Consider the following 22,444-nt stretch of genomic DNA (forward strand, 5'->3'; position numbering starts at 1 on the left):
GGAAATATATACTCACTGCAATATGTAGAAAACCCTGACAAAAGAAAAACGATAGATCACAAAGAGAATTATTTACAAATGACCCTTAACCATGTAAATAGTTGTTCAGCTTGAGGGAAAAATAAAGAAACACGAACTAGAACAACTCTGAGATAAAAGGTCTCCTCCCATATCGGCAAACTTTCCAAAGCTTAACAATATACTTTGTTTGTGAAGCTGCAGAAAAATAGGCACTCTCAAACACAGGATTACAAATTGGTACAATTTAATAGAAGAGAATCTGGCAGTGGCTAACACAAGTAGATAGCCATTTACCTTTAGCCCAGCAATCCCACATCTAAAAATTTGCATGGAAGATATGCTCTACTAACATAAAACAATGTACTCACAAGAGTACTCACTGTGGAACTATCTGTAAAAGTAAAATATTGGAAATAGTCTGCATGCTCATATATAAGACTCCTGGTTCTGGCCAAGTGAAAAAGCTAGGGCTGAGTTAACATCCTACCTGAAAGAAAAAAAAAATAATTAACTTAAAAGTCATCATACCAAATATATAAACAACAGTTTTCAATACACTATTGGAAAAAAAAATACACTATTGGGCAAGAAAGGACAGTGATTCCTGAGAGATTCTGTTCGTCAGTATTCTCCAGAAAAACAGAATCAATAGGATGTAGGTCTGGGTATATATCTATCTATCTCTAAATTTACAGCTATATCTATTAATCTATCCCTCTAGAGAGAGAGAAAGAGAGAGAAAATTTACTACAAGGTACTGGTTCATATGATTATGGAAGCTAAGAAACCCCACCGTCTGCTGCCTACAAGCTGAAGACCCAGGAAAGGTGGTGGAGTATTCAAAGGCCTGAGAGACCTGGAGCCAATGGTGAAGATTCTTGTTCACGTCTGAAGGCTTGAGAATCAGGAGCATGCAGTAAGGGCAAGAGGTTGATATAACAGCTGAGTAGGTCTGGCAGAGACTGAATTCAACATTTCTCCACCTTTTTGTTCTATTCAAGCCCTCAACTGATTGGTTGATGCCCACCCACATTGAAGAGGATAATTGGGCTGAATCTACCTAATTCTAAATGTTCATTTCATCCAGAAACACCCTCACAGGCACACCAGGAAAAAAAAAATTTAGTCAGATATCTGGGCACCTTTTGGCCCAGTCAAATTAATACCTTAAATTAACCATCACAGATGGAAAACAAATGAACTGAACACTGCAACAGCTCCAGCTGGCTACAGTGAGTTTCCAGGCCCTGGAGGGGAGGAGGTACTGAGGTGGAGTCCAGCAGACTCTCTCACTTGAGGAGACATGGAGTGGAGGAAACCAAGGTGACCAGGGTTCATAGAACCACCATTCTCAGTATTTATCAGAGTACTGATCATGATATATGTCCTCTCACATGGAATCAACATGAGGCCACAGAAAGAAGCATCTCAAATGATTAGAGGGAATAGTGTCCAGCGGTCACACAGGGCTAGGAATACTGCATGTTTCTAACGGCAAGGCTCATTAGTCACGGGTCACTGGGTATGGTACTCAGGAAGGTCTCACCTCTAGAGATGAAAAAAAAATTAGCCCCAGACTGAGCACTGCTCCAGATCCTCCTAACAAATTATAAAAGTATAACCCAAAAGGATAAAACTGCTTCCAAATAACACAACTACATCCCAGAACAAATAGGAAGGATAGGACCCTGAATGTTGGCTCCAGATGTCTGAGATGTTCAGAATTAGGAGAAAGCAGTCGAGTCAGCAGACATTATGAACAAACTCATACTTTTGAGCCCCTGAGGCTGTTTGCCATAGAGTTCAGTCCATCCATTCTGCCCATCTTTCTCCATAGCTAGTCTTCTGAATCTTGCACTAGGCTCACTTTCATGCCGGCTTGGCTGAATTTGTCTTACTCAACCTTATTGTTGTCCCAGGGCCAGGATTTTCACCAGACCTCTTCTTCTGCTTTATCCTGGCAATTGCTTGGTCAATTCATGGACCAACTTCTTATCTAACCCTGAATCTAACATTGAGGACAGAAAACCGAATAAAACCCAATACCATATGTGTGTATCTAGTGAGGGTTCAGGTAATAGACTTGATTTTAATGTGTGTTAACTAAGCTTTTTGTGGTTTCTACATTAGTTTCCAAGAATGTTCACTTCTGAAGCTAGAAATCCGTTGGTCCTAACTCGTAAGAACACAGATATCTACTAAAGTACAGAGATGGCCCTGTATTTCTTTCAGCTGGGCTACAGCTGACTGCATGAGATGTATACACAATCACAGAGGTGGCAGTAACTTTAAACAAACACAAGTAGGAATCCAAAATGAAATGGGAACCACAGAGTAAGAGGTCTTGCAGACAAACAATTCACTCACAGCAGGATTCATATTGGTTATATGACATTGGTCTATATCAAGCAGGGTTCCTGAAAACACTTTACACTCCAGCTATCTATCACACATGCCAATAGCCCAAGTCAAGAGAAGGGACGGGAGAGGAGGGAAATAAGGTTGCTCCTGAAACATTCTTACAAAGTCTCTAGCTCTCATGACAAGAATTACCTTCATAACAAAGATTTCTATAACATTAATCATGCTTTGCTTTGCCTTCTTATCAGAAAAGGGGGCACACGGATATTTCTTCTCATTGTTTTCTGAGAACTCAGAAAGAACGAATGATATATGAAAGCATGAATACAGGCTCTAGACCACTTCTCTTCAGCATTTACTATTTCTGCTGCTATTTTGTGCCTATATCAAAGCCATCCATGTGATTTTTATGATTTTAAGTGATGACATCGGAAAGATGAATACAGAAAGTCTGCACTGGAAGCTTATTTATTTTCAATTAAAAAAGTATAAGAGATCAGTTTTGATATTTTTGTTTGTATAGAGTTAAAACACTGCACAAAACTACATCTAAGGTAGAAATTACCTCAGGCAATTGTGATCCCACATGCATTTTTCTTTAAACTCAGCAGGACCCACTTCTAAAATGCATAGCTTTTGAAAGGAATCAATTATACCACAGGTCAAAACAAGTCTTTCAAATACAAGGATGATAGAATTTCTCACTCAGACATAAGAAATTAATCATGCAACGTGAATGCTAAATATGTAGAGATTCCTAAATATTTGAGGTGCCTCCTCTCAACAAATGACACAGTGACATGGCTACTGCAATCACTACTTATACAGGACACATGGTATCATCAATACTTGATGAATGACTACTGATTGTTGATATCTAGATAATTCTCTACTGCTCTAAGATAAATCCATGAAATACTTTGGAATATATATATCTGGGCAGAAAGTATCTCTTATTACTGGATCTTAAACTTGGCTATGCTTTAATGTCACAAAGCCTCAACTAGACCCTGGCATCAACACCAAGGAAACACTAAGGTGAGTACTCTGTTGAGGCAGTGGTTTAATTGTTAATATGCATCAGAATTGCTTAGAGGTGACCACTGGGCCAAACTTGGCCCTACATCAGGGATTTTGGTTAGGCAGATATTATGGATTGAGTGCATCTCTCCCAAATTTATATTAAGGAATTAAAGACCTAACCCACAATTTGGAGCTGAGGTCTTTGGGAAGAAATTAGGGCTCAGTGAGGTCCTGAGGGCGAGGCCTAGTCTGGTGTGGAATTATGTGGGAAGAGTGCCCTTATGAAAAAAAATACCAGATAGTCCCCCCCCCCCCCCCCCCCCCCGCCATACACACAGCACAAAGAAGCAAGGCTATGAGAGCACTTGAAGAGATGGCAACCACCAGTAAGCCAAGAGAAAAGGCCTCAGGCTAATGCCTACTTTGTTGACAGCTTGATCTTGGACTTTCTAGCCTCCTAAAAGGCAAGAAACAAAATCCTATTGCTTAAGCCACCCAGTCTGTGGTACTTTATTATAGCAACCAAAGTAGACTGATACAGTAGGCCTGGAAATTTGCATTTCTCATGTGTTTCCAAATAATGCTGCTGTTGCTGGTCCAGCAATCACATTTGGCAACCACTGTCCATAGAGCACTGCCTTGAACATTAATGTAAACACAAGTCACCTAAGTATCACATCAAAGTCCGGATTTTGGGGCAGCCTGAGTGGCTCAGTGGTTTAGTGGCACCTTTGGTCCAGGGCGTGATCCTAGAGACCCGGGATCGAGTCCCACGTCGGGCTCCCAGCATGGAGCCTGCTTCTCCCTCTGCCTGTATCTCTGCCTCTTCCTCTCTCTCTCTCTGTGTTTGTCTCTCATGAATAAATAAATAAAATCTTAAAAAAAAAAAAAAAGTCCATATTTTGACCCAGTAGTTCAAGGGTATGTAGGACCCAAGATTTTGCAGTTTTTAACAAGTTCCCAGGTAATGTTAATGGACTATATTTTGAGTTGTTAGGTTAGATAGATTCTGAAAGCCCAGGTGTTACCCCTGAGTTCCAGAGCAAGACCTGAAATAATCACATCTACTCCTTGCAGAGGGACTGTCTCCCAGAGCCCCCACCTACTTCAAAACCTAGGGGAAGCTTCACCTCCTATAAAAGCCTTCTTTCTACGAGCAACAAAGCCAGAAATAAATTCTCTCTTAAATCATAACCATTACACATTTGCCTCTCAGTTATGGTTGTTTTATTGTCCTTGCTACTTTCTCTTGAACATTTGCTCAATTCAGGGACCACACAAAATGCTTTGCAAACATTTGGTTTAATCCTCAGAACAGCACTAGAATGAAAGATTGTTAACCTCAATTTAAAGTGAAGAAAAAAAAAAAAAAAAAAAGGACTCAGAGAGTTTAAACACTTGTCCTGAGGACACAAAATTAGAATATGATGACCTGGGGAGGGAGGGGGCAATTGGGTCCTAGAAATGCCAGGTAACCAGAGCTAAGCCTTTAATCGCAAAACTGAACATCCTTCATTCAAAGAGTAAAGTAGTTTGATATTAAAACTATGGCCCTGGGGCAACTGGGTGGCTCAGTCTGTTCAGCGTTTGACCTCCATTCAGGTCATGATCCCAGTGTCCTAGGATGAAGCCTCCTGTAGGGCTCTGCACTCAGCAAGGAATCTGCCTCTCCCTTCCCTTTTCCCCTCCCTCTGCCCCTCTGTCTCCTCCCCTTGTGCTCCTATGTGTATGCTGCGTGCTCCCTGTCAAATAAATGTTTTAAAAATCTCAAAGATAATTTTTTAAAAATGTGACCCCATATGCTATATTCTACAGTATCAAAATAGAGACAAAAAGAGTTGTCACAAAGTGTACAATGTAGTAGAGGAGATGGATATCAATTATATAATTGCATTAATTAATTTATACTCCCCAAATGAGGTAAGTGGTCTGAAAGAAAGAAATACCATTGTTTGAGGCAGCAGAAGAATAAACCTGGGGTGGGGAGTAGGAAAGGGGGCTCTGGGTCAAGGAAGCATCCAGGAGCCTGAGATGCCTAAGGGAACCTGGGGGTGGTTCCTTCTAGATGGATGAAATCACATAGCTCCTATCATAAGAAAAAAAATCTGACATTTTTCCAGAAATTGAAGCAACATGACTGTGGCTATACTGCAAAGACCTGGTTAAGTGCTAAGTGTGGGGTTACTATTATTTGATTACACATGAAATACTTTGTTCTTAACAACTGAGAGTTTGACCTTCTTTTTCTTCATGTTAGGGCTTCCATATACAAATATAGGATATGCAGCTTAATTTTAATTTCAGATAAATGAAAGCTTTTTTTAGTGTATTACATATTTTTGGGACATATACTTAAAAATTTGTTTTGTCTATCTGAAAAAATTTCACTGGCTCCTGTATTTTTATTTGCTAAATCAAGCAACCAACCCTACATAAGAATCTCTTCTGAATTTTCTCTTAGTTGTTTCTCAGCAATAGCTCGGGACACTCACTGGCTCAACACATCTTAGAAATGCCTCTATCACACACACCCCCATTACGTGTTATGGAGCATATACTGTATATCATGCATGATTTAAGTGCTGGGGATATCATTTAAGTGAATAAGGTATCTTTTCTTGTACATATATTTAGATGGCACACATCAAACACATACAAATCCTGCATGGATCAACAGCCAGGGGGAGGTGTTGTACATACATCAATTCACTTAATCCCAATAGAGTTACTGTTATTACTTACATATATTACTTCAAGATAATAAGAATTAGGTCTTATTAACCTCATTGTTATTGTGGTTCAAAAGTGGAGAAAATTGTGGCTTAGAGAAGGCAAATAAGTTGCCTGATGTAACACAGCAATTAAGTGACTGAATCAAGGATCCATGCATTTGTGTGACTTGAGAGCTAGCATATGCTTAAATGTCCTGCTGGTCTCTCTCTAAGGATGCAAACCCTGCACATTTTCTCAATTATGGTTTGAATATTAACTTTATTTTTTTACATTGTTTTGTTTTTAGTTTGCTTTGCTACTTTTAAATTTAAAAAAAGGGAAAACAAAACTTCCTTAAAATGCAATTATATAATTAATTGTTCATTTATTATTCTAATGATTCAAGGTACCTTGTAAAGGTCTCTGTTTCAATATTTTTATATTTAACCCTATACCAATCACCCATAGGAAGATTTATGGTTTTTAGATCATAATATTTCTCCAGTGTCAGATGGAAGCATTATAACTTTCCCTCCTCACAAAGAGATATTGTAATGCTTTAAAAAAAAAAAAAAAAAAAACTCCTAAAATGAATGTCCTCAAGGTAGTGCTAATAAAATAATTTTTGAAGAATTTATGGTCTTAAAATTCTACTATAAAGCCTCAAACCACAATATTTTATAATGGAAGTAGCAAGAGTAGAGTGTCCCTATTTTTTTTTAATACTTTTTATCATTAATTTGTTGCAGTACTATCCAATTCTTGAATTGTAACTGTTTAACAACAAAAAAAAAAGCTGTGAAATTTTTGAGGTTATTTATTGTTGGGCAACAGCCTGTAACATAGCTAGATAAACTGTAGTTTTACCATGGCTTTGGATTTAAATGTAGCATTAGAGCTCCCTGACTCCAACATCTAACTTGATTTATGGTTTGTGATGTAAAAATTCTAGGGCTCAGATGGCTTTAAGTGACTTTGAAAATTAAGTAAAGAAGAAAATGTAACGACTAATCTAAACTTGCTGTGAAATATTAATTATGCATTTCAAGTAAAGGAAGTAAGCAAGCAATAATTTAATCTGTGACATAAAATAAATCCCAAACTGTACTCTCGCTGAAGGCATTTTCTAAATAAACACTTGATTTTTAAGTCGCAAAGGAACTGAAGTTGAAACCATTAGTTTCTGTATTCTGAGCTGTTTATTAAACATTTTCCCCCAGATATCTGTTTAAAACAAAACAAAACAAAACCCAGTTTGAAAGGTGAGTTGGGGTAGAAAAACAGCTCTAACCTAAAGGACTAGAACATCTTTTAAAAGTATGCCAGGTGAAGCTTCTTAATGATCCATGACAGTGTAAGATGACAGCTGCAACTGCTGAGTCAGTGTAGAAGAAAATCTAAATGTAGGAGCAATTGTAGCCTTTATTAATGACCTGCTAGGAATATGGGCAAACTGCCAGGTCCAGACATGCAGCAATACTTCTCTGATAACTGAGCATTCCAAACCTCCTAGATATAAATTTCTCCAAACTCCCTAAACCAGAAATAATACCCTCAGCATTTTGAATTAGGCAAGACACACAGGCATGTTATCCATATTATATTAATCCTCGAAACGTATTGCCCAAGGAGGAGACATGAAAGAGAACAGATTATCTCTACTGGAGGAATTAACACTTGAAAAGAAAAAAAGATTTTTAAAAAACTGCATCGGAAGGCAAACGCAACACATCTTGAATCTGCAAATTTGCAGGAATTTGCTTTTCCCGGCTGGGTGCACAAAAACACTGTGATAACACAAATATTTTGCCATACCTGTTACAAGAGCTGCTTTTTTGCTTGAGATCTCAAAGTTATGGTAAATATATCCCTCAGAATTTGGATGGCAGGAATATCATTTTTCTTCTGTCAAGACGAAGAAAGTTGAGTTACCTGAATGTGCCCATTGGACATATGAGGAGGCTTTAGTTTATCAATTTTTAAGATAAAATATCAGCAACTTTGAATTATTGCTAAAAGTCAAGCTCTTGGGCAGCCTGGGTGGCTCAGGGGTTGGGCGCTTGCCTTCAGCTCAGGTCATGATCCTGGGATCCAGGATCAAGTCCCACATCAGGCTCCCTGTGAGGAGCCTGTTTTTCCCTCTGCCTATGTCTCTGCCTCTCTCTCTCTCAGTCTGTGTCTCTCATGAATAAATAAATAAATATTTTTTAAAAATAAATAAATAAATAAAAGTCAAGCTCTTGGACTCCTGGATGGCTCAGTCGGTTAAGTGTCTGCCTTCAGGGGTGTCATGACCTCGCCCTCTTGGGATGGAGCCCGGGATCAGCAGCCCCACCCCCCAACCCCCTCATGTGTGCATACATGCACATACATGCTCTCTCTCAAATAAATAAAATTTAAAAAAATAAAAAAGTCAAGTTCCTGGGCTAAGTCAATTTTGGTGAAGTCGAATAATTCCAGGAAGTATTTAGGAATTTCTAATCAAAGATGGTATTAATAAAACCAGCATCAAATTAAACTACTTATATGTAATACATAGAGACAGATAAAAACCCAGGAGTAAGAAAAAGAAGAGGCTTTTCCTAAAATGCTTCTAAAACTGTGGTTCCCTCATTGGTGGCACAGACATTACCTGGCAGTGTTAGAAATGCAAACCACCAGGACCCAAACACCCTCCCCACCACAACCTGTTGAACCAAGAGAATCAGAAATGTGAGGTGGGGCCTTGCATAGAAGCTTAACTATCTCAACAGGTGATTCCAATGCAGCTAAGTTCAGGAACACTTCCTTGCTAAAGCTGTAATTTAAGATGAAATTATCCAGTTTCACTTACACAAACAAACATGAAAAAGTCACCTGAAATGAGAGGGAAATAGACATTTTTCATATTTATGCAAACACACATGTGAAAATTCACCTGAAATGGTGTCACGCTTCTTTAGCCAAGACAAAGTTCTTTAAGGGTGAGATAAAAGGAATTATAGAAAAGGAAATGGTACTATGGTCCAGAAGAGCTTTTGGAAAGGAATATAGAATAAGGCCACACAAAAAGCAACATTTAAAACATTTTCCTGATTCTATATATAGTTAGAGAAAAAGTCTGTAAAACAGTATAAACAGGATGACAGTCTTTGTTATACCCCCCCACACAAACACAAACATACATATACACTCATCCTTATTAGTATTTAGATTGATTGGAAATATCTAGAAGAAAATCTAACTATTTACAGTGATTATCTTTGGTTGGCAAGACTATAATTAACTTATTTTTTATGTTTTTTATGTTTACTATGTTTGCTACATTAAATATGTATAACTTCTAGTACCTTTGAATTAAAATACTGCTATTTAGTTAAGTGAATATCCATATATATACATATATATATCTCCAAGTTGCTTAGAACCTCTATTAAGAAGTTGGCATGGAAACCTATTATTAAATTCTAAAATGCCTGTGGGAGGTTCCCAAACCTGTCTGCTGAATAGATTCACCTGATCACAGGCCCCGATATTGTGATTTAAATTTCCTAGGCTGTAACCTGTGCTTTAGGAGCATTAAAAGGTCCCCAAGTGATTCTAATCTGCAGACCTGTTCGCAAACCAGTAGTCTACATGGTTTTAATATGTCTATAGTGTTACCAACCAAAAGTAGAATTAGGGTCATTAGATACCGATCCCTGAGATGTCTATTGGAGTATCGAAGGATAAAATTCTGATTTTACCTTTTTTTGATACCCCCAGACAAATTTTCAGAACCCTGCCCTCATTTATAATAATTTGTGCTGACATAATCTGGGCCGCATCATATTATGTATTTATCAGAAAGAGGAAACTCTGATGCCATAGTAGACCCAAGATATCAGGGGCAGATGTGCTCTGACAGGATCTATTTCTTACACCTAAATCTGGACTCACTGTATCTTGCTGCACATTTCAAAACTGACTTATTCATGGCAAACTTGAACTCTGTACATAACCGCATCTGTGAACATAGATTCTGCTACCCTGCACACCTCGAAATTCTAGATTTTGCTTGCTAATGCCTGAATGTTTGAGTCCAATACCAGAAGTGTGTATGTAGAGTTGAAAGGAATTAGATGCTAAGAATCATTAACCATAAAAGACTCTTAATCACAGAAAACAAACTGAGGGTCGCTGGTGGGGAGGGGAATAAGGAGATAGGGTAAACTGGATGATGGACATTGAGGAGGGCACGTGATGTAATGAGCACTGGGTGTCACATAAGATGGATTAATCACCGCCCTCTACCTCTGAAACATATAATGCAGTATATGTTAATTAACTGAATTTAAATAAAATTTTTCAAAAAAGAAAAGATTCTTCAGCTATTACACAAGGAAACTACCTCCCATGTAGAGATCTCTGATCATCTCAGAAGGTTTTTTTTTTTTCTTTTTTCTTTTTTGGGTTTTTAAAATTTCCTCATCACTATCTAGAGATCACGGGATAAAATAAATAGATAAAGTCTATAATTATTAGATTATTATGCATAGTCTTAGTTTTATTTTTTTTTAAAGATTCATTTCTTTATTTTAGAAAAGGGAGCCAGAGAAAAAAGGAAAGAGAAACACAAGCACAGAGCCTGACTCAGAGCTCGATCTCAACAGCCTGAGCCAAAAACAGTCCAACATTTAATGGGTTTTGCCACCCAGGTGCCCCATGCAGAGTCTTTCTTTTATGCCCTGTTTTCATATATAGGATATAACTTACATTGTACATATTTTACAGCCTAACATAAAGCTAATTTTAAGACAGGAATGCACTTTAAAAAAAAAAAATTTGTGCTAATGCCACTACTAAAATGCACAGAAAAAGGTTCTGAGTCCTGCCACTTATTTTATTTTCACATTTCTTCTTTAATCCATTCTGAGGGCAAATCCATCCTGACATTGCAAGCTACAAATAAGAAGACTGGCAAAGTAAGATTATTTAAATTTGCTTTAGGCCCCATTAAATACAGACGGTTATAAGCCCAGCACATTAATGTTTGTGGAAAATTAATACAGATTTCACTTGGAACGAAAGAATGCCTGAATGGAGAAAACCCTACCACCAACTGACAGATACCCATACCACTTGTTTTTCTGCTGGAATAACCAGACACCTTCCTCATTATTTCTGGTTTTCTTTGTTTAAAATAAATATTTTTTGTTTGCTATAGAGCAGGTGAAAAAGCATCCAATAAACTTGCCTCCTTTTTTCAGGTATGGAATGAAATAATTACTAAGCATAGTATCAAAAGTGATTAAGGTAACACTAGCTTCTTTGGCAGATAAACTCTGAAATTTTAGTGGCTTAACATAACTATTCCCCTTCTTCCCTCACTAACCTAACAGTAGAATGAGTGTTCTTTGTTGTACAGCTTTTTTAAGTAGCTTTCTTTGCAGAAGTGATTTAGGGAAGAAATCCTTCTATTTTATGGCAACACTCAGCCCTCAAGTTTACCATGAGGCCCTCTTCATTCTAGGCAGCAAGAAAAGATCATAAAAGATCTAATATGGGAGATTCATACAGGCCAACCCTCAAAGTGAGCCACACTCTGGGCTGGATGGAAGTTGGCGTCAAGACACTAAGCCCACAAAGGTGGCTGGGAAATTTAATCTAGCTAAATTCCCAAACAGAAGAAATGAAACTGACGGTCAGCTAGCACTCTCTTTGAAGATATCCAATCATCTGGGTTTGTTTAAAAAGACTGAGCAATGTCATCATAATGGAATCCCCACAATCTGTGCATTTGAGTTACAATTCATGCAAACATTATTTTCATTTGTAAGTAGTATTTTTTTTTCTGTATTATACAGCACAATATTGTATAGCACAACCAGGTTAACATTACTGGAAATTATTATTGGGAATCTTAAATGCTATTAAAATTTCATGGGATACTGCTCTTTTAATTACCAAACAACACTAAAATAAATTTTATACAACTGAAGAAACTCTCATAAAACCATCTCTCCTAAACAATATCAAAACATTGTTATGAGTAATTACCAGAATGTATGTCTTTCTCTTATTCTCTATTAAGCACTGGATTAATGACTTAACAAAAATATATCATGGTTTTACAAAAGAAATTAAATTATTGCCCTTTATTAATACTAGTCTTTCTTGCATCTGATTATCTTGTTTTTTCACAGCTTTGTTGAGATATAATTGATATACAAAAAACCCCACACATTTTTAATATATATAATTTGATGGATTTGAATATATGCATAAAACCAAAAGTAATCACCAAAAAGTAATAAACATATCTATCACCTCCTTTAGTATTGATTTGAATACACTACTGATGAAAGAATTATACTTGATATGTGTATATTCTTATATATATGAAGAATATATATCTTCTATGATAAGGTGTATATTCTTCTTACATGTGTAAGAAATGCTGTTGATCAAAGTTCGGAGACCATTACTGATGCTGACAATTATTTGAGGCTGTGTCACACACATACACATAAAGGCATACATATATGTATTAGGGCAAACAGTAAATTAGTCTTAAAACTCTGGATGCAAAATTTAAAAAATTGATTAAACAAAGAAAAATTACACTTTTATACGGATACTCTGCATCATTCACGGTGTTAAGCACTGGCATCTAAGTCCCTACAAGCTGGTCTCAGAATATTTCAATTTCAACCATTAGATGGTCAATTACATAAAAATGAATCAAAATCAAGTAGCTTTCGTTGCTTTGTGAACAATTTAACATTGATTACAAAATCCTTCTTTTGCACATTGCAGTTTGCTCATTGACTGAGAGAGATATGTATCCACAGATTTATGAGGTGAGAGATGATATTGCCCTATTTTTGGAACACCAGGGGAAAAAAACCAACTGCTTCAGACTTTTAAAAAGATAAATTTCAGGGGAGCTTGGCATATGTGGCAGATACAGTTAAAACTTTGAATACAATGAATCCAAAACTTCAAGGACCAAGAGCAACATCATTTTTATTATATTGTACTTCAAGAACTTAGAGCTATAATGCAGTTATGAGTAGAATGAACTAGTACTAAAAATATCTCTTCAATTTTTGACTTAGTGATGCACTCAAAGAAAAGATTCATAGAAACGATTTCAAGAAAATACCTAAAATTGCATCTAGTTTGTTCCACAGGATGAATTCATGTGATAGATTCCTGCTGTGATACCTAAAAGTCCCACCCAGAGACCTATGAGGAGGAAGTTTCTTTCTGGCATCTCATCTTCACCTTGAGATAGTTAAGAAAAGCATTTGAAGCCTAGGGTTGATCAGGTTACTGAATAAGGAAATCTCTTTGGAAAAATCTGGGATGGAAGGGAAGAAGAAATATTTCTATTTTCCCACAAGTCAGTCTCTATTCCAGTTTTATACACTTGTGAAGTTGTGTTTTTTGTTTTTTTTCCTTGTCTCGACTTCCATTATGAAAGCAAGTGCACAAGTCAGGTATTCAACATGCTTTCTACACAGTCAATAATCACACTGACATAAAAAAAAAAAAATCCAAGGTGTAGGGAGGCTGTCTCGAATCCAAATGACTTGCTTTCTAAAATTGCCATTGCTTTCTTTTTAGTTTCATTTATTTCAAGTTCAAAAAGTATTAAAGAAGGGCGTGAGGAAGCTATGTTTATCAAAATAATTTACCACTGCACCAGATGGTGTTAATGCTTCTAAACAGGACCATGGATTTCTAACACTGAAGGTGTGTTTTCCGTAGTAGGGAAGAGATGTTTCATCAGCCTTCATACCAAGTTTTGATAGGACTTGACTTTTTGCCACCCAGTGATCAAACTCTTTCCTTAACAAAATAATCCTAGTTATAACCCTTATGTTTTGTTCTGGCAATTGAGAAAAGAGATATCCTGAATTATGGATGGAAAAATTTGATCAATGGAAAGAGGTCTCCAACATTGCAAATCAACGTATTGACATTCTGCAGTGGAGAAAGCCAAAGCCTTGAAATAATTCAGATTGCACCCTGTCTCTGCCAGGTTGCTTCCTACAGCCACCTAGGCAGGTTAATGAACACTCAAATTCATTTCCTTCATTGACTAGCCCCCTAACCTAGTTTTAAGTGCTGTAGTGAGGACCGCGTGAGATAACCTAAGTATTTGGTTTGGTGAATTTGACATATCAGAAATACAAAATAACTGGTAATTATTAAATCAGTCCTTTTTTTTATACTTGTCAGTTTGAACTAGTTCCTTAGTATAAGGAGTATCTCTTGAATTATTGACCATTGATTTTTCTTGACTCAAATATCTAAAATCAAATCGCTGTTAAATGTTACTAAGCCTTTGAGGGTAATAATCTATCCATTGACTGTTGGCAATCTCCTAGTGAATGAGATTGCAGCCATCTTCTCTAAGAAGCTGACTAGGCTACCCAATAATGAAAAGCAGCATTATTATAAGTTTCCTTCAACCCCAGCTCTTCTGGTGGTACCTTTAACCTATTATGGAGGACAGAATGACAGCCACCCAAGGATGTCCAAGTCCTAATCCCTGGAATCTATGAATATGTTTCCTGACATGACAAAAAGACCTCCCAGATATGATTATGTTAAAGATCTTGGAATGGAGAAAGATGGGGGAGAAAACAATTATCCTGGGTTATTCAAGTGGGCTCAGTGTAATCACAAGGATTCTAACAAGAGATAGAGGGAGGCAAGAGCAGCAAAATCAGAAAAAAATATAAGATGACTGAAGCAGAGGTTAGATTATCTCACTCTGAAGATGGAAGAAGTAGCCATGAGCCAAGGATCACAGGTAAGCTCTGGAAGGTGATAAAAGGAAGTAAAAAGATTCTTTCCTGGAGCCTCCTGAAGGAATGTATGTTAGCCTTGACCTTTGTTCTAGACCCATAAGACTCATTTTGGACTTCTGACCTTCAGAATCATAAGATAATAAATTTGTACTGGTTTAAGCCACTACATTTGTGGTAATTTGTTACAGTAGCATTAGGAAATCAATGACCTGTTCTCCTGCTCATTTTAATGACTCGTCATCAGACTTTACCCTATCTACCAAGCATGCTTTCTTTATCCCATGTATGTAACACAGTTTTTGCAAAGTCCAGTTCCTTGTTCTAGTTGTCTGTTCATTAGAACTTTCCTAGGCCTCAGATATGCTTGCATTCAACAAACCTTAGTTCCAAGGTTTCTGCTTAATTCTTGGGCTGCAGTCAGATGGTGTTCTCCTCTAGGTAACCTCTGAATGATGACTTGCACCTTAAATCTTATCCATATTCAATATTTGCCTGACAAGCTAAGTTTTGATCTCAATTTTGTATCAGACCTCATTTTATCTTGCATGCCCTCTTTAAAAAAAAAAAATGACCAAGGACTATGATCTTAAATTTTTGAATGAAGAAAAGTAGGTTTTCAACATTAGATAATGTACTGCATTGACTTTCTTGCAGTAGGTGACAAAATTCAGGAAATAATTGTAGCATCTAAGTTCTATAGCTGAGTTAATACTCAGCAGGGCTGGGGCCCATACTTGCACATTTCAAAAGTTTTCAGGACAGGTTCTTGAGCTACTCTTTGGCGATAACCCCTAAACCTGTCAAATAACCTGCCCAATAAGACTGCCTTTGTGCACCTTGGGCCTTGGATCACACCAGGTAGTTAATGCTAATGATGTTTTTGTTCACTTGGGTCATCAATTTAACCTTTGGGAGGGGGTACTGGAGACTGTGTAGCTAAAATCAGTCACGTAGGCATTCCATACCTATGTGACTGACCTCCAGTCAAAACCAAGGGTATCAAGGCTTGGATGAGCTTCCTGGTTGGCAACACATTGCATATGTTGTCACACATTATGGCTAGGAGAAATAAGCACTGTCCATGTGTCTCCACTGGGAAACCACAACTGGTCGTTCTTGAACTCTGCCCTATGCACCGTTTTCCTTGTGGATTTTAATCTGCTTCCATTTGCTTGCAGTAAACCATAACCATGAATATAGCAGCTTATCTAAATTTTTTAAGTCCTTCCAGCAAATCATCAAACCTGAGGGTGGTATCAGGGCTTTCCTAACACAAGATCATAGACTTTTCCCTAAAGCTTAAATGATCTGACAGATGAATAAAACCAGCAATTCATCAACTTGCTAACTCAGTTTAGAATTTCATGATCAGGGGACAACTGGGTGGTTCAGTGGTTGAGCATCTGCCTTCAGCTCAGGGCGTTATCCCAGTTTGGAGATCAAGTCCTGCATCAGGCTCCCTGCGAGGAGCCTGCTTCTCCTTCTGCCTGTGTCTCTGCCTCTCTCTCTGTGTGTCTCTCATGAATAAATAAAATCTTAAAAAAAAAAAAAGAATTTCATGATCAAATAATTTCATCTCCAATCCTTACCACTTCCCCCCACCACACACACACACACACACACACACACAAACACACACACACTTGCACAACTTCCTGTGTGAGCATACACACAAACATATCTACCACATTATTATGCCTTAAAAAAGAAGACTTTTAACTCTACACTTGCAATGCATTTTCATGATGACCAATAGACCCAGTCAGCCTTACACAAAGCATACTCTATTTAAATATCTCATGCGCAAGCACTTCTATCTCTTCCCTTGGGGCTGCAATGTCTCCATTGTCTCCTTTCAAATACTTTGAATAGGGAAGCTAAAGTGTAAAAATGGATATCACAGTGACTATCAGAGGCTACTCATTAAAGGTTCTTTTCTTCCTTTCTTCCTTCCTTTTTTCCTTCTTTCCACCTTGGGACCACGGGAAATTTTTTCCTATACAGCCCTTAGTAACAATGTCTGGAAACCATGTCTAATATAAAAATGTTTCTGAATATTAAATCTATTGAATTGGAGGCACAATGTCATGTTGATATGCTCTTGGAGAATTTAAGAGGTAATGCAGAATTCAACTTCTCGCACCTGTCACAAATCACAGCAGCATATTCTCACATCATCGTACAGTGGCTTTAGAACAGCCTGTAGAACTGGAACCAAGTTAAATGGATGATGCATGTAATCTCCAAATTGGACATATTGTTTACATTGCAACAAGATATGGATGTTTGCTTTTCCATATACCAATACCTATATGGAGTCTATGGATTGTACTTTCGCAGGGTCATGTTTTCTGCAAAAATTTAACAATGTGTTATTTGGAACAGGATGTTTCCTAAAGAAATAAATACACCCAACGTGTATCCTTTGGAAATTTGTTTTAGTTTATAATGTAAAAAATATGATAATACAAAGTTTCCCATTGGTTAATATAGCCTTTTACATATGATTTTAATTCCCAAATGTGTGCCTGCCGTGTCAATATAATTGGCGAGCCCTAAAAATTTTTTAGTATAGTCATGTGAAAACTGCAACCATTTTTGCAGTACTTCTAATTGGATTTACTATACTGTAATAGTGATAAAGTCTTTCTATATATTATACTTTACAAAAAAATTGAGACAGCATGAAATATGGTTGCAGTACAGAAAACAAATGATCAAAATGACTTAAATAAATGCATGCATTTAATATTAATTATGAGTCTTTTTCATGAAAATAGAACTGATCATGACAGCATACTCAAAATGCTAAACAATTTTGTGACTTTACAAAAAATAAATTTATTAAAGTCATGCTTGTCTTAGTATTAAGAGTAGTATTTGTCCTTCAGTTGGAAGTGCCATAAATCAATTTTAAAGCAAAGCATATGACCCCATGCAGTGTTTTAAATGAAATCCTTCCTACTAGGACAACAAAACATCTCAGGACGTCAAGTACTTCTAGCAATCAAGAGTGTTTTGTTTGTATTTGCCAATGTAACACTCAACTCTGTGTTGTTGCTAATTTTCAAAAGGCTGGAAAAAGAGGGAGACAGTCTCTTCTTACAACATGTTTGTATAAATAGGTGTATTTTCTTACTAAGGAGAAGTTAAAAGCTTTATGTATTTTTATTTGAGAGTAATTTTAGTCATCTCTATATTGAATATAAGCTGACTTCCTTTAATAATCTTAAATCATTATAATAATTAATCAAAAGCTACAGACAGGAAATTAATAAACATCTGTAGCTATGCATCTGGGTGGGGAGATTTTGACTTCTACACAGCAAGCAGAGTCTTAGACTTAAAGCCACAACAGATTTAGTTTTAAGTCTTAGACTTCTTCAATTGCCTACTAGCATGACTTGGATGAAATTATTCATTTTTAATCCCATCTGATCTAATACATGAGGAGTCTATATTTTTAATGACTTTTTAACCTGATGGCCATAAAGACAACAGACTGGAAAATAACTACTAGCACAGGGAAGGGGAAAAACAATGCCAGCAGCTGAGTCCTGACCTCTGATAGGTTTCTCCCCTTCTTACCCTCAAACTGGAAAAAATCTCCCAATCAAACCTTAAAAATTATTTCAACAACAGACAAGATGGTCATGGTAATGACACATAGCATGTGTGTGGATAGGAGATAGAGAGTAAAATGATGGATTCATTATTTACAATAGAACATCTCAGGATGATATAAGATTCAAGATGAATTTCTTTAGTCCTATTTTGAGGTGGCCCCCAATCTATTATGCTTTAGGAAAGATGGTATATGTACATTATAAAAATACATGTTACATGAGAAGTCTTGGTATTTTTGTAGTTTAGAAATGGGACTGATTCTTCGAAAGCAGAAATCCTAAAAATGTATTTTACTATAAAATATTAGATTTCAACAAATTGGATTTGGACTACGATCAAGGTTTTAATTGTATCCTACTGAATAAATACTGCTGTAACCCTTTCTATTAACATTGTAATTATCCTAGTTCTTTATATGGTGTGTACTTGTGAAATAACTGTTTCATCTTTTTACTCATGATTTCAAAAAGCAATATTTCAAAAGCGAAGGAAACTAAAAGAGTAAAAGTACCCTAGTAACACAACAGATTAAGGAGTATTCCCACTATCACAGAACTTAGACACTTTTCAAAAAATCTTATTTAATAAAAGAAACAAGACCAACATATTCTAAAGAAGTCATTAATTTTGGTTTATTTTGTTTAAAAAGTACAACATATTTTCTCTTTAAGCATATCTTGGAGTTCACTATATTGTTTGTGACTTTTAAAAGTTAATTGAAATGCCAAAGTTTTGAGCATGAAGCATAAATTTCATTTGACCTTTTAAGAAAAATTGTTTTTGTATATTCTTCAGAAGATGAATTTGTCTTCTCCACCAATCACATTAGAATGAGCCAGGTGGCAGATTACTTAAATATCTTGCCTTTCGCCTCTGGAGACTGGGGTTTAAATGTGACTTAAAAGAAATACCCAGGAGTGACTTGTGTATATCTCAAAGACCATACAATTGGGCTTAAGTAGCAATTACTTGCAGCTGTGGAGATGCTCTTTCAAAAAACATCAGAAATGTCAGAGGACAAGATTGCAAGGTTTCAATAAAGGTATAAAGGCCACCCAGACAATCCATATGGGATAAAGCTTATCAAAATAATGAACCTAAAGGTCTAGAACTTTCCTGGTCAATGAAAACTACTAAATAAGCTTATTGGTCTTTTTTTTTTTTTTTTAAAGAGCAACAAAGAAAGAAAAATGAGTAGTTTCAAATAGATCAGATTAAGCAGGGAAAGCATCCCCAAAGACATGCAAATTATAATGGTAAATGAAAATAAATAAATAAATAAATATAAGTATAGCTTACTAGTGCCCTCTAGTGTACCTTCTCTTCTGTTTTATGTGAAGTGTAGTGTTAGTGGGTTTTTTTTGTTTTGTTTTGTTTTGTTTTTAATTTTATTTTTTTTCTACAGTGTAAGTAGGGGTTTGGCTATAAATTCTAGAACAACTGAAAGCTAAAAAGAGAATTAATAGCTGTAAATTCTTAAAAACCGAATATTAACGCCATCGGGAAAAATAAGAACAGCCAACCTAACACTATTACTACATTGTATTAGTGTCAATAAACTGACATTGGTGGCAAATTAAAGAAAGCCTCCCAGAAGAAGAACGGTATCATTTCCCCCTCCCCATGCTTGGGCAGAACAGCCTTCTCCCTGGAAAATGTTTTGCTTCACAGTCACTCTGTTTTGCATCCTAGTTGTATCATGTGCCAACAAAACAGATTGTTTGCTAATTGATATCATAAAGCAAGACAGCCCAGTGAAGGATGATAATTCTGAATCCAGCTAGCAGCAGCTGATGTGGAGCTTGACAGAAATGCTGTCATTTTCAACACAAACTGCTTAGAATTGACTTTTCACTGTAAATATAGAGACGTGACAGCAGCCTCACACACCCACCTTTATTTAAAAAAAAATGAAATGATAATTCTGCTACAATATATCTGTTACCAGTTCTAGTTTGGCTGGTGGCATCTTAAAGGAAATAATTGTAAGGGTATTGTTCAGCCTATGTACGGAGCCTTTACAGACAAGCTAAAATTTTTGTGTACAGTCAGATGGAAGCTCAAGAAGAATGTTTGTTTATAGATTTTTAAAAGGAAATAAAATAGCCAGTGCATGACCTATCTCTATAGTGAAAATCTGCAAGATGTAAATAAAGTAGAACAGTAAAAGTGTATGTTACCTGAAGTATTTATCAATTCAACCATGGCATATTTGAAAAATAAGAATTATTTATAGGCATTTTTCACAGCAAGTGCTACATTCCTCAATGAGACTTAGCCTGTCAGCATAAGAGTAGTATTTAAATAAGAATTTGTATGTGTGTGCGCCCACGTGTGTTTAAACTGATATTACTAGGGATTAACAAATGTCTAAGGTGAAATCAAATGTGATTCCACACAGAAAAAGTCTTTTGAATCTAGGCTCCTAAAAAACAACACCCATATGATGCAAATTAGTCAGGCAATGGCAAATGAGAAAATAAAGGTATTTAAAGAAAGAAGGAATGAGGATGAAGGGATTGGGAGACTTCCCGCTTACCTCTCAATGAAGAAAATTGAGGGAGATGTAGCATACCACATGTCATAATATACCTAAGTCCATTATTTGTGGTCTAAGAAACTCATTTTGTCCTTCCCAGTTATTTGCACTTCATTAAATAATTTCACCTAATTTCAACCTTGACTATTTTGTTTTGCAGAGTAGTATCTGATTGATAAAAATAGAGTCAGAAAATTTTCAAAGTAGAAAGGAACCTCAGAGATCATCTAGTTCACCCATCCCTAGACCCTATCTCTTAGCAAATGAGGAAACTGAGGCACAGATAAGTAAACTCAGATGTGTTTAAAATCATGCAGCAAGTTAGTAGCAAAGATAGAAGTAAAAGGTCTCCAGTATTCTATGCATAGTTTTTCAAATCAGCTATTTTTGATGAAATGCAAAATCTTTTAAAGAGGACTTTAAACAGCTCAGTTTTCTAGGTTTTTAAGCTTAAGTTTTACAATTTGGTTCTTAAAGTGATCGGAGGAACAGAACCAAGGGAACCAAATGCAGAATGAATTTAAATCCCATCAGAGTTGATGGCAAATTGTTTTGCAACCTCAAGTTAATCCTGAGGTAGTACTTGATGGACTTTTAATTAAGTAACAAACATCTATGCATTTGTGAGTCTGTCAATTTATACTTTGGACACTAACTTGAAAGCCATTAATTGACACAGTCTAAGAGTTTGGTTATGAGTAATACCTTACCTCCATTTATTTTGCTTATTGCTAGAACTCTCTCCTCTTTACCCTAAATATGTAAAGGAAATCTGTGAAGAAGTCATTTGTATTTATTTACTAACATTATTCATTCCAACTGCTTTTTTATATACTATTTTTACACTTTATTTACGTTTTTTGCTTAATCTTCAGACTATCTTGATTGAATGCTCTGCCAGAGGTAGGAAGCAGACTTCTTAGTATACCCTGGGAATATGTGTTGGCATCAAAGTTGGGTCCTTTGTGAACATCAACAACAAATTCGGAAAGCGAGGATGATCTAAATCATAATATGGGAAATAATAGAGTGACTAAAACTAACATTCAAACCACCTTCTCATTCCCACCCTTAACAGGACATGCTCAACATCAGAAGTGAGTACAGATAAAAGTACAGAGACCAAAAACAGAAAAGGAGGTAGGATTTGAGTTCAAAGTGTTCAACATCCAATTTCGTTTCATTTCAAAGTTATAATCCCTGTGACTTTGTTTTCCCTCTCCAGTGAGCAATCGTGCCACTGTGGCATATGCCACTGTTTGGAGCCATGTCTCCCTTAGTTATCCTTTAATTGGCTTGACCTATGGGAAGGATGGCTTGCAACCAAGCTAATTACATAAATCCACTCTAGGCTCTATAAATTCCACTGTAGACAACT

At 36.4% G+C, this 22,444-nt stretch overlaps 1 long non-coding RNA gene across 2 annotated transcripts in view; it reads right to left on the minus strand.

The window, feature by feature from the left end:
* LOC111098184 overlaps positions 1-9,534 on the minus strand; it is a 358,173-nt gene extending 348,639 nt beyond the window's left edge. Inside the window, exons 1-3 of one of the 2 annotated variants that reach the window (XR_005367475.1) lie at positions 9,447-9,534; positions 7,933-8,022; positions 303-508 (exon numbers count right to left, since the gene is read on the minus strand). This is a non-coding gene — a long non-coding RNA (uncharacterized LOC111098184). Of the gene's footprint in view, positions 1-302; positions 509-7,932; positions 8,023-9,446 lie in introns of those variants that run through there. The other variant, XR_005367476.1, reaches the window with a different exon arrangement.
* Between the last annotated feature and the right edge of the window lie 12,910 nt (positions 9,535-22,444).

The sequence above is a fragment of the Canis lupus genome, chromosome 12 (assembly GCF_011100685.1).
Source record: "Canis lupus familiaris isolate Mischka breed German Shepherd chromosome 12, alternate assembly UU_Cfam_GSD_1.0, whole genome shotgun sequence".
Lineage (NCBI taxonomy): Eukaryota > Metazoa > Chordata > Mammalia > Carnivora > Canidae > Canis > Canis lupus.